At 37.8% G+C, this 17,058-nt stretch overlaps 1 pseudogene; it reads right to left on the bottom strand.

The window, feature by feature from the left end:
• The window catches only part of LOC101645737, a 66,592-nt pseudogene extending 51,548 nt beyond the window's left edge, over nucleotides 1–15,044 (bottom strand).
• Between the last annotated feature and the right edge of the window lie 2,014 nt (nucleotides 15,045–17,058).

Genomic DNA, 17,058 nt, shown 5'->3' with positions numbered 1-17,058 from the left:
AAACAAAAAGGAAGCACACACAAGTCTTAAACGGGAAGACAAAATGAAGAAATATGTCCAGCCTCAACGTGCAATATTAAATGATACTTCTGGAAAAATATTTAATGATGTGAGAAGCCTATAAATAAGGTAAGAAGCAGTACATAGTCACTATATCAAAAGAGGTATTGACCATAAATACTCTAGGATAAGCTGAGTTTTTCAGCACATTTTGAATGCAGTTTTTGTGATAAAATTAGGTGCCTTGGCTGATATTCAGGTTGACTTATACGCAAGTATATATGGAAATATTCAACCATTTTAAGAGGTAGCATATTATCAAGAACCAATGCTCTTGTTAGGTGCTGAGTTGGTACTGATCCGAAGTCATCATATGCACAATAGAACAAAACATTGCCCAGTACCTATCCATTTTCACAATTGTTCCTATGCTTGAGCCTATTGTTGCAGCACCTTGTCAATCCTCTTATTGAGGGCCTTCCTCTCTTTCGCTATCTCTCTATTTTACCAAACACAATGTCCTTCTCCAGGGACTTGTCACTCCTGATAATAAGTCCTAATTATGAAAGAAAAAGTCTTTACATTCTTGTCTGCAAGGAAAACTCTAGTCTACTTATTTTAAGGCAGACTTGTTTGTCTTTTGGAAAGTCTATAGTACTTTAAATATTTTTCTCAAGCATCACAATTAAGACACATCAATTTTGTTTTGGTCTTCCTTATTGAATGTCCAACTTTCAATTGAACATGAATCAATTGAAATACCTTGGCTTGGCCCAGGCACACTGTAGTCCTCAAAGTAACATCCTTGCTTTTCAATACTCTAAAGAGGTCTTGTGTAGTAGAATTACCCAATGCTATGCATATTTTGATCACTTAACTACTGTTTATATGAGCATTAATTATGGATCCAAGCCAAATAAAATCATTGGCAATTTTAATCTTTTCTCCATTTAACATGATATTACCTATTGGCCAAGTTGTGAGGATTCTGGTCTTTTTTTAAATAATTTCTAATCAATTCTAGAGGAAGAAATCCTGGATCTTCATCAGCAAATGTTTCAAGTCCACACTTTCAGCAAGGTTGTGGCATCTGCATATCTCAGATTGTGAATAAGCCTTCCTCCAATCCTGATGCAGCACTCTTCATATAAGTCAGCTTCTAGATGATTTGCTCCACATACAGATTGATAAGTATAGTGAGTAGATACAACTCTGCCACAGACCTTTCCTGATTGTATGCCTTTCCTTGTTCTCTTAGCATAACTGCCTCTTGATCTTTGTACAAGTTCTAAATGAGCACAATGAAGTGTTCTGGAGTTCTCATTATTCTCAAGACTATGCACAGTTTGTATGATCCACAACAATAAATGCCTTCACACAGTCAACAAGACACAAACAAAGGTCTTTTTGTTATTACCTGCTTTCAGCCAACATCCTTCGGACATCAGCAATGATATCCCTTTTCCCACATACTCTTGAAGCAAGCCTGAAACTCCAGCAGCTTCCAGCCAGTATACTGCTGAAATTGCTAATGGATGATATTCAGCCAAATTTTACTTGCAAATTATATCCATGATTTTGTTCCATAATTTGAGCATTCTGTTGGGGCCTCTCTCTTTGGAATGGGTACAAAAATTGGTCTCTTCCAGTCAATTGGTCTAATAGCTGTTTTCCATATTTCCTGGCATAGAGGAGTGAGTGCTTGCAGTGCTTCATCACTTTGTTGACATATGTCACTTGATATCCATCAATTCTTGGAGCCTTATTTTTGGCTAATGTCTTCAGGGCAACTTAAGTTTCTTCCTTCAGCACGAGTGGTTCTTGCCCATATGCTACATTCTGAAATGGTTGAATGCTGACTTTTTCTTTTTTTGGCACAGTGATTCTATGTACTCATTCCATCTTCTTTGGACGCTTCCTGCACCATTCAACAGTTTGCCCAGAGCATCTTTCAATACTAGAATTTGAAGCTTGCACTTTTTCTTTAGTTCTCTCCATTTAGGTTATGATGATGATGTGTGTGCTTTTCCATTTTGTTTTCTCACTCTATGTCTCTACACAGTTCATTAGATTTTGCTTTATCTTCCGGAGTTTCCTTTCAGAATTTTTTATTCAGATTCAATAATACTGAAGGAAGAAGTCCAAGCAGCACTGAAAGAATTAGCCAAAATCAAGGTTATAGGAATTGAAAAAGTACCAGTTGAAGTGTTTCAACAAACTGATAAAGTGGTGGAACTATTCGCTGGCCTATGCTACCTGGCCATCTGAGTGGAAAAGATCCATATTAATATCATTCCAATGAAAGTAAATCTAATAGAATGTGCAAATTACCAAACCATATCACACATAATAACATTTTCTGAAGACCTGCAATAGTGTTTGAAGCTGCACATTGGCAGCAACTTTCCAGAAATTCAGATGAGATTTAGAAGAAGACATGGAACAACAGATGGAAAAAAATTACTTTTGTTTTATTAACTATGCACCAGCATTCTACAATGTGGGTAACGACAAACTGTGGATAGCTTTGATTAGAACAGGAATTCCAGGACTCTAAGCTCCTGTGGAGCTTGCACATGGTCAAGAGGCAGAGTTGTGCCGATAGAGCAAGTGGACACTGCATGGTTTCAAGTTAAGAGAGATGTGAATCTAGAAGGTATCCTTTCACTATACTTATTCAACATCTATACTGAATCAATAATCAGAGAAGTTGTGACATATAGACTATTAGACTATATATTAGTTTTGGAGGAAGGCTAATTAAGCAAACTGTGATATGCAGATGACATAACTTTTCTTGCTCAGAATGAGGAGAACTTGAAGCCCTTCTGATGAAGATCAAGAATTGCAGTCTTCAATATGGATTCTAAATTAATATAAAGAAAATGAAAATCCTCACAATTTGTCCATTTTATTTTTCCGTTAAAATTGTGAGGATTTTAGTTTTCTTTACATTGCAATACACATTATAAATGGAGGAAAAATGGAAGTTTTCAAGTATATTGTCTTGCTTGGATTCACAACCACCTGCTCTTGTAAGCATCAGTCAAGAGAGTAAAGGAAGAATTGTTTTAGGTAAATCTGATGCTAAAGATCTATTTAAACTGTTGAAAAGCAAAGATTTTCCTTTGAAAACTAAGGTGTGTCTGATCCCAGCTCAGCAGATCACCTCAGAAGCATGTAAAAGTTGAACATTGCAAAAGCAAGACTGAAGAAGCATCAATGGATTGGAACTATGGTCCTGGGAAAGATGATTGACGATGCCCTGGGCTACCAAAACAAATAAACTAAAACTTGTCTTCGAAGAAGGACAACCTGAATGCTTCTGAGAATTCAGGTTGGTGAGTTTGGTCTCATGACAAAAATTTTAGAGACCAGTCCCTGGAAAAAGATATCATCCTTGGTATAAACAAGAGGGACAGTAAAAAAAGAAATACCGAGACCAGATGATTGACACAGTCACTACAATGATGGTCACAAGCATAACCATTGCGAGGAGAACACAATACCAGCCAGTGTACCCTTCTTTTTGACAAAGGGTCACTATGAGTTGATATTAATTTAACAGTATCTAATCATAACAACAAGAACAACAATAATGTGTTTGGGGGTAGAAGAAGCATAGTTTATAAGAATTATTCCATGATTCAGATATCTATTTCTAATTTCACATAGTTAGTCATTTAGGCAGATACTTGAATAGTAGCTCTTGGTTGCATGCTTTGGGTTTGTTTTTCCCCCTGGTGAATTCCAGGATACTCTTGGTGTGCTCTTTGCTTTAGGTTCTGCATTCCTGACACACGATTGTTTGAAAGTAATTCTGGGCCATTATTACTAGTTGTAGTCCTGTTTTTGAATGTGGTGTGCTTTCTAATTTCCCATCCTTTATTATTTATTTTTTTAATTGGTTGCATTTTTAAGAAGGCCTTGTTTCTTTTGCTTACACTTCTGGACTCATCATTTATTACCTATTAAAAATAAGCAGCTCTTTTTCCACATGGTCAATCTATAGTTCCCTGTTCCTTTCATTGGCCTTTTCATCCCCTGGATGCTTTTTAGCCCATTTCTATAGTGTACTTGATTACATATATGTGAAGAGTGATATAAAGAGAGGGATGGCTATGTTGTGGATTTTTTTAATGAATTATCCTGCTTCCCAGAAGATCATAAAATAAATCTTGCATATATCCAAACTCAATAAATGTCCTACATTTGTAAAACATGAAAATACTATAATACTCCCAATGTCTCAGTAATGTAATACTGTTGCCCAGGAATTTACTGTTACCACATCATGATAATTAGAAAAGCATTAAATAGCTAATGATTTACCAATTCTCTCCCAAGTCATATTTATACAAAAATATTAGGATGATATTTTAGATATATGTTCTGTTAAAACCAGTACGTAGGACTGATGCAAAAATAAATTGATGACTTCCAAATCTGAACTTAAAGACTTAATTTTGGGTCTATGTAGTTAGGAATTCGTTTAGCTAGTCATTCAGAACACCCTAACTTGTTTCCCAAACCTGGTATAAAATCTTTTATTTCTTCCCTGGGTCTTAGAATATTTTTCTTTTGGAGGTATCTTTTTTGCATACTAAAAAATAAGAAAAAGAATGACAATTTATATTCAATGTCTATGTTATTAAATGGCAGAATGTCAATATATACGAGGGAGTACCCCGTGTGCAAGCCCCCCCCACAAAAAAAACAAAACAAAACAGATAAAAGCTCCCCTCGGCAGAGCTTCCCTAGTATGCATTTTTCCCCACTAGGCCAGCATTTAGCAACTCGCTCTGAGTTAATACACCCAGTAGTGTTGCCCTGGAAAGTTCTCTCTGGACACAATTATTTTTTGTGTGTGAAAGCAGTTGCACTCAAACCTCGTTTGTTTGTTTTGTGATAACCAATTTAAGAGAACTGTGTGTGACAGTGAAATATTCTTTCTTGCTTGGAAAAATGCCGCAGAAACTGTTGTGATGTTGAACACACTTATAAGGACAGCGCCATGGGGAAACCTGGGTGTTCAAGAGGTTTTCTCATTTTAATAAAGGGGAAATGCTGATTGATGACAAACCTTGTTCTGGCCATCTGTCAACTTCCTGAACAGATGAAAATGTTGACAAAATTGTGCACTTGTGCTTGAAGACCGACTGCAGACTATTGAAGAGATGGGGACGTTATCTGGACTATCTTGGAGGTCCATTCAGTGAATTCGAATGGAAGATTTGGAAATGAGAAGGGTTGCTGTGAAATTGTGCCTAAGCTTCTGACTGACCAGGAAAATAAGCATCGAGTGGAAGCGTGCTATGCTTTGAAAGAACAGCTCTGAAGCAACCCAGATTTTTTCTAAGTTCATTACTGGTAATGAGACAAGTGACGTCAAAAGCAAACATCATTTAAGCCAGTGGAAGACGCCATCATCACCTTATTCCCCCAAACTTGTGAAATAATATCAAAGATCAAGACAACGCTCATTTGTTTTTTCGATATGAGGGAGAAAGTGCATTTGGAGTTTATTCCAATAGGTTAGAGTGTTAATCAAGCTTTGTACTTAGAGATTCTGAAAACATTGCATAAAAGTGTGCAACAAAAGAGGTTTTGTTTTGTGGCAGATGGGGGCTGGTTTTGCCACCACAATACTGCACCTGTTCTCACAGCCTTCTCAGTGCACCAGCTTTTAGCAAAAACAGCAGTCCTCTCTTTCCCCACACACTTCACTTACCTGACCTCTCTCCCTGCAACTTCTTTTTGTGTCTGCAAATAAAGAGGGATATGAAAGGACAGTGATTTGATGATGGAGAAAAGGTGAAGAAAAAAAAAGGGGGGGCGGCATTTTGCTGTCAGCCATCCATATAGATGAGTTTGAAAAATGTTTCCAGGAATAGAATTGCAGATTTGACAAATGTATTAAGCATAATGGAGAGTATTTTGAAGGTGATAAGGTTGTTTAGTAAAAAAAAATTAAATACATAGCTTTGAAAAAAATCCGTTTTAGGGGGTATCCCTTTGTAATTTTTTTTTCAATCTATAAGGTGTTTTCTTTAGATTTCAAGAGAAATTAAAAACAATTTTGTGATCCTAATGTACTTTGTGCCATAGGAAGTATTACAACTAATGGATAAATTGGCCATGCCTCAAAAATAGAGATTACCAAAGAAAATCTTTGGTTTTTGTTGTCTTGGTGAGAGTGGTGTTTGTGTATGGACTGTGTCTGATTAATGCAGTGAGATGAGTATATGATTCTCAATTATTTCTTTACTCATAACATCTATCTACTCTTACTGAGAATATGGAGAGGGAAAAGAAATATTTGCTTTAGCACTCCATTTCCCTGGGAAACATGAGAAGATCCTCTTATTTCCTTTAAAATATTTTTAGCAATAGATTAGTCTTTGTTCAAATGTAGTGAAGCCTACATTCAGCTCAACACATTTCTATAGTTACTTAAAATGCAGTAGGTAAGATAGCACTATTATTTATTTATGCTATATTCATTTTAATCAGATTTGATAGTTTCAGAGGACTATAAGTTTTTGTTTCTTTCCTACATCTTATAATGCCTTTTTTTGAGTAGCTGGAATTAGAAAACTGATATTTTATTTAAGATTGTAAGCATCCCAATTTCATGCCTAATTAATTGTTAAATTGCAAAGTCTTTTCTTGAACCATTTCTGATATGTAAGTACTTACTTTATACCCGGTACATTATAATTTCTCGCCTTTTCTTAAATAATTTAGTCTTGTATTATAGGTATGCTATGCAGTGAATTAATGTGGCTTTTTTTCATAGTCTTTGTAACTCCCACCTAATGATTATTTTTCCTGATAGATCTAGGTAAGAGAAGGTGGGAAAAATACAAGTTATATTGATCAGTTATGTTATTGTTAATAAGGTTGATTAAAATTGTTAAAACTTGAAAATCTTATGAGGGGATTGGTCAGTTATGCCATCATGCTAGGTTTAAAATGAATTATCTCATAGGGGACTTTCCTATGATAAAGAAAGTAGAACAAGAAGTTGTATATGTCCTTTTTAAAAATCATTTTATTGGGGGCTCATACAGCTCTTATCACAATCCATCCATCCATCCGTTGTGTCCAAGCACCTTTGTACATTTGTTGCCATCATCATTTCCAAAACATTTTCTCCTTGTGCCCTGGGTCAGCTTCTCGTTTTTTTTTCCCATCCCTCCTCCACCCTCCCTTCCAAACCCTTGGTAATTTATAAATTATTATTATTTTTTCTTGTCTTAACACTGACCAATGTCTCTCCCTTCACCCACTTTTCTGTTGTCCATCCCCCTGGGAGGGGGTTATATGTAGATCATTGTGATTGGTTCCCCCTGTCTCCCCACCACCTACCTTTCATCCTCCTGTTATCACTGCTCTCATTATTGGTTCTGAGGAGTTTATCTGTCCTGGATTCTCTGTGTTTCCAGCTCATATCTGTACCCATGTACATGCTCTGGTCTAGCCGGATTTTAAGGTAGAATTGGAGTCATGATAGTGGGTGGGGAAGAAGCATTAAAGAACTAGAGGAAAGTTGTATGTTTCATCGGTGCTATACTGCACCCTGACTGGCTCTTCTCTTCCTTGTGACCCTTCTGATGTCCAATTGTCTACAGATGGGCTTTGGGTCTCCACTCTGCACTCCCCCTCATTCACATTGATATGATATCTTTGCAAAGTGAATTTCCTAGGTCCAGCAGACTGAAAACTAATACAATACCCAGACATGAGTTCCCTTGTTACAGAGAAAGTCAAACTGCCTTCCAGCTGGAGGCACGCTGGCTGAGAAGGGTTCCTGCAAGCACTGAACTGGGGGAACTTGGCTAGCTGATCTAAGGAACAAAAGCCAACTTTCTTGGGCTGGGGCTTAGTGTGGAGTGGGGTGCATGTGAGGCATTCAAAGGCCAAGGGGGCATGTGGATGAAAGACTGGGCACTAGAAAGAGACCTGCCTGCAAGCACAGCTGAGAAGAGACTGTCCTGACAAAAGAACTTTCTCCTGAACATTTCCGATCCCAATTGAACCTGTTAGCTCCCCTAATAAACTTCATCATTGTAGGTATTGTCTGAGTTCTATGTGGCCATTGCCATGATTTATCAAACCCAGAACAGAATCTAGAGAATGCTGTCGGAAAGGTTGTTGGTGTCAGAATTGGTAAGAAAGTTCAGGAGTGAGGCATGTCTCACTTAGCCTCATCGAAATCTCACTGGTCCAGATATTTCTCCTAGTGCTTCCCAGTATATACCTGTTACACGGTTTATTAAGGTTCTGAGTCCTTGGCACACACTATTCTGTGAATGAATGGGAAGCTGATGTTGATCATATAATTCTTCTTCCCCTTTGTGAACTCAGAGGAGGCCCAATGCCATGTCATCTTTATACAACTTTTTACAAAGTTCAAGACCAGATGCTCCAATTATATTTATCAAAGGAATGATTTTAGCGAAGGTAGCAAGGCTAGTATGGTAGTTACATAATCTCATGTCTACTTGAGGATATTAAGAGTGAAGGGGTGGAGTCTAGCCTATCTATCAGGTCACAGCCTGATGCCTCCTGTGGGAGTGGCCTTCTCATGAGGATTCTGGGAACTTCCTTTCTGCCTCCCTGGAGGCAGGACACACACACACTCTCTGTCTGCTTTCATCTCCTGTGAACAAGCCCTGTGGAGCTATGCTGAAACCTGAGTGAGCCATGCAACAGAGACCTACAGAGCCAGTACTGAGATGCTTCTACCGCCACTGGATCCACAAGTCTTTTCACCCACCATCTGTGATCTGCCTGCATATGGCATCACTCCTTATACTGCATTGAGTCTGAAGATGAATTTATGGACTAATATCGGACATATGGGATAATATCGGGCTTATAGACTTGATCTGGACTGGACTGGCATATTTTATCAATATACAATTGCTCTTTGACATAAAGCTCTTTTCTTATACATATATAAAGGTCCCTGAATTTGTTTCTCCAGTTAACCCGATCTAACACAGCTAGTTCTTCCCACCTTAAACAGATATTTTAAAGTTATACCAGAAACAGTTTTTTTGGAGGGCACAAACAGTTGAGGCCTCAAAACTTTTGATTAAAAGGGGAAAATGTGGAATGTGTTATCTGAATAAAGATAATGCAATTAGGCATGTTGTTATTAAAAAATGTGGGCAGAAGGTTTTATGTAGATACATGATGGTCTTTAGGAAGATTAGGCTCTACAAGACAAAGATCATAAGAAGAAGAATATCAGACAGTGGATGCATATCATAAAATGTTTTTCTAAGAAAAATATTCACCTCTGTTTTTTATGCAATCTGTACAGTCATGGAGAACAATGCTGTTCTTACTAGCCTATTATTCCAATAATGATGTTTTTCTGTTGGAAATATTTGTCTACCTATGAATGAATGAATGAATTATATCTTTCATTATTCATCGAATGCAGTGCTTCCCACAGTGAGTGATACTACCCCATGGGAAACACTGAAACAATCCAAAGGGGCTTCAAAACAGATGCCTACACTTAATCCTGGAACGTGGCTATAGTAAAAAAGTTTTTAATTCCCAAGGATGTTTGAAAGCTAAATACGTTTATGAACTTATGATCCAGTCTTTAGCAAATTGCTAGTACTTAAAAATTGGGTAGTGGTGCTAATTCATGCATATGAAATGACATAGGACTCTTTAGATTAAGTTAACCTCTGGTCAAATATGGTTCCATGATTTAGTAAGTAGATAAACATGCAGATAGGGGTTAAATAGATCCATTGTAAAGGTTAAGGGAAAATATAGCAGGAAATTTGCATCTTTCCAGTTTCTACATTTCCATCAGATTAGAAGGCAAACATGATTTAGAGGAAAATATCTTCCATTTCACAGATCAATACTGCATTTATAATTGGAAATGACTGCTTAGGCAACACTGCTGATATTTAAGATTATCTGAATGAGAAAAAGGATCAATGCTATATAATCTAGTCATATATATTATATTTAATTTATACTTTCAGGACATTTTAAGATTATTTATATATTCACTTATTTATTCACTTGCAAATGTATTAAGTACTTACTACTTATGGGAATAAGAGTAAATAACAGAGGATTCACTACGTGAGTAAACAATAAAAGCATACAGCCAAAATTAAAAGCAATTCAGTGCTAGTTGCATATGCTGAGAGACAAACTACAAACCTGCACAGTAGTTGCCTGAAATAAATTGTTCGCTTTGGTAGCTTGAAAACCACCCAGAGGCACCTCAGGTGGTAGTCATGAGCATATATTTTTGATAGGTCACAATGTTGAAAACTCTGGGGAGTAATTTTACTCTGCATACATATTTGATAACCAATAGTCAAACTCATGACAACTAAAAATGATAAGACACCCTATATGTTGCTTATACTTAACATGGTATTACCTTATTTAATTATTACAATAACCAACAAATTAAAAATCCAAAACTGAGACATTAAGTGACTTGCTAAAACTTATAGAGTCACAAAGTAGTAATGCTGGACTAATTGTTTAAAACAAGATGCTTACTTTATGTAATAAACTAAATCCTTCATTGTTTCATATACATATTTTGGTATCATGGATCTCACTTTACATTTCCATTGTTAGAACGACCAAGTAAAGAATACATTTCATACGATATGGTTCTAAATGAATTTAGAAAAACATAAAGGTGAAAATGATTAATGAGATTAATTTGAAGTTCAAAGGGTAATGTATTTAAAAAATGATTTCTATATTCTAAGTTACATTCCTCATTATTAAGAGTGATTTGTAAGGCATTTATTTCACAAAGTCAACAAATCCCTTAAAGGAAATTTCCCCCTAATATCTTTTATAAGATATCTATATTGCTTTAATAATAATATCTTTCTGTAAGTAATATTTATTATTATCTTCATAATTTAAATGTCTCCATATTATCTTTGGATAAAATTTGAAAATTTAGCTTCTCACCACATAAAGAAACAAAGGTTTCTATTTTCATATAAGCAGAATTAATGAATGCCTAAAAGCATTTTCAAGAAGAAATCTTTGCTTATCCTGCTATCATTTAAAATAATAACCCCAATTTCAAATGATGGAAAATTTCAGATCCTAGAAATTAAATATGATCTCATATAATCTAAACTATCACTTAACCCTGGTCTAGACTATTTCTGCTGAACATTTAATTGTGGCTCAAATGAATGTTCTAACATTTAAAAACCATTTTCTTTTGACAATAACAGCAATAAAATTCAGGTAGTTTTAGAAAACACACAATAGATGGTTTTCAATTAAATGGTGGGACCCTTGAAGGCCTTTTTCTGCAGGCAGCAGGGTGGAAGTTATTTATGAGTTATATACTATACATTTAAAGAAAGGAGAGCTGGCCATTACTTAATAAATTCTGTGTTTTATTTCTGATATTTGAAAATAGGCCTCTTAAGCATTAGGACAGTGACAAAGCAAAACATATATAAGTATGCTTCAGAATCTTGGCACCAATTGAATTTAGAACCGGTATATTGCAACCTTAGGATTGTATTCTATATTTCTGAAACACTTTTATTGTTTGAATCTATGTGAGTACTGTTTGATTGCTGCTCTCAGGAGGCACTGTGAAGAAACTTCCATGTAGAACTTCTAAAAGAATTCCCAGAGGTCAGCATTGATAAAATGAGTATTACAGTCATACCTATTCCGGAAAACCTAAGTCACTCCTAATCACGTGGCTATAAAAATAATGCAACGCGCATACCAAAAAATGTATGTTTTCTTTGACTATTCCTCATTCCAAATACCTTTTCGTGCCCACATTTACAATCATCAAAAATAAATTGAAAACTTGATATTCTGACTTGGTTTCTTAATCAGAGAATAATTAATAAAAGCTGTATGATATTTTCTTTGGTCAATCTGATTCATCTCCTAGAAAATTAAATTGCGGTACATATAGGCATGTGGAAGATGAACAATGAATAAAAATGACCACAGAAGAATCAATGCATTTGGATTATTGTCTTTGTGAAGAATATTGAGAGTACTATGGAGATAGACAAATTTGTCTTGGAAGAAGTACAATCAGAATGTTCCATAGATTCAAGATGGCGAGACTTTGTCTCATGTACATTGGACATGCTATCAGGAGAGAACAGGCCCTGGAAAAGAATGCCACGCTTGTAAAGCATCAGTGAAAAAGAGGAAGATCCTCAACAAGAAGAATTGGTTACAATGGCTGTGCGTTAGGCATATTTATATGCAGAAACAAAACCAGGACACTTATGATTACACACACAGGTGTGCGCGCGCGAATTGCATCGCACTGGGCAAAGTGGAGCTTTCGTAGTATGTGTTTTTCCTACTAGGCAAGCATCCAGCAACTCACTCTTGAGTTAGAGGCGTTGCCTGAAATGGTTTTCACTGGTCACTGAGTTTTGTCACAGAAGCTGTTTCTCTCAAACCTCATTTTTAAAATTTTAATAAATCATTTTATTGTGGCCTCTTATAGCTCTTATAACAATCTATACATCAATTGCATCAAGCATATTTGTACATATGTTGCTGTCATCATTTTCAAAATATCTTCGTACTATTTGAACCCTCCACCACCCTTCCACTCTCAAGGAGCCCTAATAAATGATTAGTTATTATTATTTTCGTATCTTATGCAGTCCGCTTCTCCCTAAGCACATGTTACTCTTTTTCATCCTTCTGGGGAATTATAAGTTGGTCATTGCAGTCAGTTCGCATTTCTCCCACTTCTCTTCCTTCCTTCCCCCTATCCTTGTGGTATTGCTGCTCCCATTGCTGTTCCTGAAGAGTTTATCTGTCCTGGATTCCGTGTGTCAAGAGCTCTTATCTGTACAATTGTACATGCTCCAGCCTAGCTGGATTTGTAAGATAGAACTGGGGTCATGATAGTGGGGGTGATAAGCATTAAAGAAGTAGAAGGTTGTGTGTTCCATTGGTGCTATGCTTCACCCTGTCTGTCTCATTCTTTCTTATCTACAGATGGGTTTTGGGTCTCCACTCTGACCCCCATCATTTGCATTGATATATTTGTATGCCTTGGGTCTTCTGATGCCTGATACCTTACCCATTGACACTTCATGATAACAACAGCTCGTGTGCTTCTTCCATATGGGCTTTTTGGCTTTCTCTGCTAGATGGCCATTTGTTTAACTTCAAGCCTTTAAGACGCCACACACTATATCATTTAATAGCAGGGCACCGCCTGCTTTCTTCACCACATTTGCTTATGCAAGTGTTTTGGCTCCAGCAATCCTGTTAGGAAGGTGAGCATCACAGAATTCTGGGTTATTAGAACAAAGTATTCTTGCATTGAGGGAGTACTTGAGTAGAGACCCAATGCCCATCTGCTACCTTAATGCTTAGCATTTACATATACGTACATAGACCTATATCCCTATCTTTATATATTAATGTACTTGCACATATGCATGCCTTTATTTATACCTCTAAAAGTGTCTTTTGCTGCCTAGTCTTTCCTGGATTTCTTTTTACTTTCCTCCGGTCCACTATCATGTTTGACATTCATTGAACTCTCAGTACTTTGGGCTACATTGCACTTAATCAAACCCCATCAAGCATTCTACACCTTTCTCACCATTGATTTTAGGTCTCCCATTGTTCCCTTGTCCCTGGGATTGTTGGATCCCTGCTCCATTTCTTCAACCTCCTCCTCTTCCACGTGCCCTCAGTGCTGCCTCCCCTGTTGTTTTCTCTTCAGGATTGGTTATCCTGCCTAATTTTTTTTTTTTTTTTTTGGAGGACATGAGCCAGTCAGGGTGCAATAAAGCACAGATGAAACATACAACTTTCCTCCAGTTTTTTTGTTTTTTCTTTCTTTCTTCACTTCTATTTTTTAAAATCATTTTATTAGGGGCTCATACAACCCTTATCACAATCCATATATACATCAATTGTGTAAAGCACATTTGTATATTCATTGCCCTCATCATTCTCAAAACATTTGCTCTCCACTTAAGCCCCTGGCATCAGCTCCTCATTTTTCCCCCTCCTTCTCTGCTCCCCCCATCCCATGAACCCTTGATAATTTATAAATTATTATTTTGTCATATCTTGCCCTGTCCGACATCTACCATCATTCACTTTTCTGTTGTCCGTCCCCCAGGGAGGAGGTTATATGTAGATCCTTGTAATTGGTTCCCCCCTTCCACCCCACCCTCCCTGGTATTGTCACTCTTACCACTGGTTCTGAAGGGATCATCCGCCCGTCCTGGATTCCCTGTGTTTCAAGTTCTTATCTGTACCAGTGTACACCCTCTGGTCTAGCCAGATTTGTAAGGTAGAATTGGGATCATGATAGTGGGATGTATGTTTCGTTGTTGCTACATCACAGCCTGACTGGTTCGTCTCCTGCCTATCTTATATGGATAGTCATGAGAAAATGAAAAGGAATAAAGAAATAAAAGCGGGGAAAACAGAGAGAGAAAAAAAGCCCTGTGAATAGTTCCAAGTACGTTTGCTGACCCTTCTCCATGTTGACCACTCTGATCTGGTAGAGTGCCATGCCCTGTCCACTGATTCCGGCTTCTATGCTCGGGATTCCTCAGGTATTCATTGTTTTGCTCCCCTTGCTGTTCAGCTACACTCCCTTTATGTTTTGCTTTGGTGGGGGTGGGGTGGGTGGGTTTGTCAGACTGGGCCACATTCCGGCTGTGTCACCAGTGCAGTCCCCTGTAGCCCTGTGATTCAGTGAGTGACATCATGTCTCACGGCGGGGCCAATCCCATGGTCCTCTCTGTGCTTTGGCTGCTCCAACCAGGAATGGTGTCCTCGCAGCTTGGTTCGCGAGGTTACAGTCCATGGTCTCTCCCCCTCTTTCTCTTACCTTCATCGTTTACTCCTCTGTGGTCTGCGCAGATCTGCCATTCTCCCCGGGCTGTATCATCAGTGCTGTCTTCTGTAATACATTCTTCTGGGGAGGGGGTCGACAAGGGACTGGGGCAGGTCCAGCAAACATTTCTGCTAGTTTGCTGCTTCATGCTGATATGATGCCCTTGAGGCTTGGCACCCAGGTTGAGTTCTGGTCCCTTTCTCCCTTTCCTGTGGAGACAAGGCGAATGCCCTCCCTGAGTGGCTTAGTGTCCTGTTCCCCACTATGCACGTTTTTCCCCTTTTGTTTTGCTTTTCTTTTGGTTGTTGTTGTTGCTTTCCCTTTTGTCCTCCTTTTCAGTTGGCTGCCATTGGCATCCCTGGGTTGGATCCGACCCCTGCTTGAGTGCCTGGACCTCACCCCGGGAATCTATGCACTTAGAAGCCTTTCCCCTATGCCCCTTGTGTTCTTAAGCTTACCTCCGCAGACTCATATTATACTTGTCCTTCTGTGGCTGACTTACTTCATTTAGAATAATTTCTCCTAACTTTTCCCATGTGTTGATGTACTTCATGAGATTTTCTCTACTTTTCAGGTTGCATAATACTTCATCATATTTATATACCACAGTTTTTTAATCCATTTATCGGTTGATGGAAATTTACGCTTTTCCAATTCTTTGTGATTGTGAACTGTGCTGCGATGAACACTGGAGCACAGATGTGTGGTTGTGGGCTGTTTGTTACATTTTCTGGGTATATGTCCAGTAGAGGGGTTGCTGGGTCATTTGGTAGCTCAATTTACATTTGTTTTAGGTATGGGCATATCGATTTCGATAATGGCTCACATATCTACAGGAACACCAGAAATGGATGAGAGTTCCTATCTCACCACATCCCTTCCAACATTTGATGCTTTCTGTTTGTTTTGTTTTTTTTTAATTGAGCTATCTGAGAGTGTTAGGTAGTATCTCATAGTTGCATTTCCCTTATGGCTAATGATCAGGAACATTTTCTCAGATGTTTGTTCATCATTTGGATTTCTGCCCTTGTGAAACTTCTGTTCAGGTCTTTTGCCCATCTCCTCAATGGGTTATTTGTTTGTTTCTTATTGTAGGCTAGCAGAGTATTGTGGATTTTACTAATAAAGCCTTTGTCTGATGTGTCATTGCTAATGATGTTTTCCTAGACTGTGGGCTCTCTTACTACACTCTTGGTGAAGTCTTTCAATGTACACAGGTATTTCATCTTCAGTAGATCCCATTTGTCAATTTACACTTCCCTTGAGTTTGTGTCCTTCCCTGTTTCCAATAGATTATGTATTCTCTGCGTCAAAGTTCTTAGGTTTGTCCCAATTCCTTCATTGATGGCCCTACTGGTTTGGGGTTTAACTCGAGGTCTGTGATCCACCTTGAATTTATTATTGTGCATGGAGTGAAGTAAGGGTCTGGCTTCAATTTTCTACAGGTAGATGTCCATTTTTTCCAGCACCAGTTGTTGAAGAGGGCATCTGCTTCCCATTTGATATTTTTTGGTCCTTTATCAAAGATCAGTTGTCTTTATGCTGATGATTTTTATTTCTGGGTTTTCAGTTCTTTTCCATTGGTATGAATATCTGTCAGTATACCAGTACTACACTCTTTTGACCACTGTGGCTGTATAGTAGTAGCCAAAGTCAGGTAAAGTAAGCCCTCCCGCATTGTCCTTCTTGAAGAGTTCCCTACTAATTCTGGGCTTCTTCCATCTCCATATGAAGTTGGTAGTCAATTTTTCCAATTGTTTCAGAAGGACAATGGTATTTACATTGGGATAGCATTAAACTTCATAGTGCCTTGGTCAGGACTGACATCTTAACTATATTAAATCTTCCGATCCATGAGCATGGGATATTCTTCCATTTATGGTGGTCACTCTTGGTTTCTTGTATTAGTGTTCTGTAGTTCTCCTCTTACAAATATTTTGGATTTTTTTGTTGTTGTTAGGTATCTCTCTAGATATTTCACTTTGTGCTTGGCTATTGTGGAGGGTACTACCTTTTTGTTCTCCTGTCCCATGGACTCATTCAGTGTATATATCAGTCCAAGAGACTTCTGTTTGTTATCTTGTATCCTGCCACTCTGCCATATTCCTTTATCACTTCCATCCAGTACTCCTCTTGTGGAGCTTTTGGGGTTTGCCACATAT

The sequence above is a fragment of the Echinops telfairi genome, unplaced genomic scaffold (assembly GCF_000313985.2).
Source record: "Echinops telfairi isolate 266 unplaced genomic scaffold, ASM31398v2 ScPeMD7_7469;HRSCAF=8507_1, whole genome shotgun sequence".
In the NCBI taxonomy this organism is placed as follows: Eukaryota; Metazoa; Chordata; class Mammalia; order Afrosoricida; family Tenrecidae; genus Echinops; species Echinops telfairi.
Note: the sequence above shows the minus strand (reverse complement) of the source record. Positions and strands in the feature narration are given on the sequence as shown.